The sequence below is a fragment of the Aplysia californica genome, unplaced genomic scaffold, assembly GCF_000002075.1.
Source record: "Aplysia californica isolate F4 #8 unplaced genomic scaffold, AplCal3.0 scaffold00620, whole genome shotgun sequence".
Lineage (NCBI taxonomy): Eukaryota > Metazoa > Mollusca > Gastropoda > Aplysiida > Aplysiidae > Aplysia > Aplysia californica.
The window spans coordinates 16,196-17,319 of NW_004797890.1; the positions used below are offsets into that span (position 1 = coordinate 16,196).

Below are 1,124 nucleotides of genomic sequence, written 5' to 3' on the forward strand. Positions count from 1 at the left end.
AAAAAAAAGAGAAAAAAAGAAAAAGAACACTCCCCCCCTCCCCACACACACACACCTCTCCTATCTGTCTGCGAGGCTCTGGTCGGACAGATGAGATCCTACTATGTAAATGTCATCTAAAGGGGTTCAGAGGGCCGCAGTGCAAATACTCGGACCCTCGGCTCACAAAGACGCGCCCAGATAAGAGATTGGACAGTCTCCTATGAAGATGAATTCTGATTTTCTCGGTATTAACTCTTAGTACTACCGGTATCAGTTCGTCCTAGGTAGTTATGTGCTAACGACATTCCTCGTTTACATGGTGTGTGTACTTTTTTGTCACTGTGGGGACGGGATTAGTTGTTGCACATTCTTTTCTTGCTTAATATATTCAGTTCTTCCCATTTAATGCAGTTTTGTTAGACTGGATCGTGGGCAGGCGAAGTGTGTTTAGAGTGAAAAACTATTGCAGCAGTGGGGGGATTGATAGAGTTCATAGAGTAACATAATGTTATTATCGCAGATAAAAGTCTACTTGAGCTGCCACCATTCATTGATGAGACAAGTTTAGAGCGTCTCTCGCCCATGACGTCACGGAAACCCTCATGTGGCCCCACAGAAAGGGCAGACACGTCCCCTCCTCCTCCCAATCCCCATCACATGAGCGTACTAGGACAGGTAAGTTCCAAGTGGAGGGCTAAAGTGTACCTTTACAGTGAGTTAAAAAGTTTATAGAGCAACATAATAATCGTGCATAGGGCCATACCCTAAGGTATCGAATAATCGCCCCCCCCGGTTATTAATTTCTAGGGTTTTTTGCACACCCCCTCCTCCCGCGCTCCTTATTCCATACCCCACGTTTTCTTATTTTTCAGCTTGCCACGATCGACGATCATAATGTGTAACATTATAATATCCTAGAATCTAGATATCTGATTGAAACTTCTTTTTTTGTGTGTGTAAAATGTCAAATTGCCCTCCGTATTAGTACCGGTACCAGGTTGGCTACCTCAATTTTCTGTACATTTTAAAAACTTTCGTTCATTTGTTTATATTTTTGAATGAAACTGGGGTTTTTTTTTCCTAAATTTGAAAAGTTCTCAAAATGACTTACTAATATCACTAATATCTCGTGATCTCTTGTT

At 41.9% G+C, this 1,124-nt stretch overlaps 1 protein-coding gene across 1 annotated transcript in view; it reads right to left on the bottom strand.

The window, feature by feature from the left end:
- LOC101854281 overlaps nt 1–1,124 on the bottom strand; it is a gene marked incomplete in the record, with an annotated part of 193,120 nt that overhangs the window by 9,341 nt on the left and 182,655 nt on the right.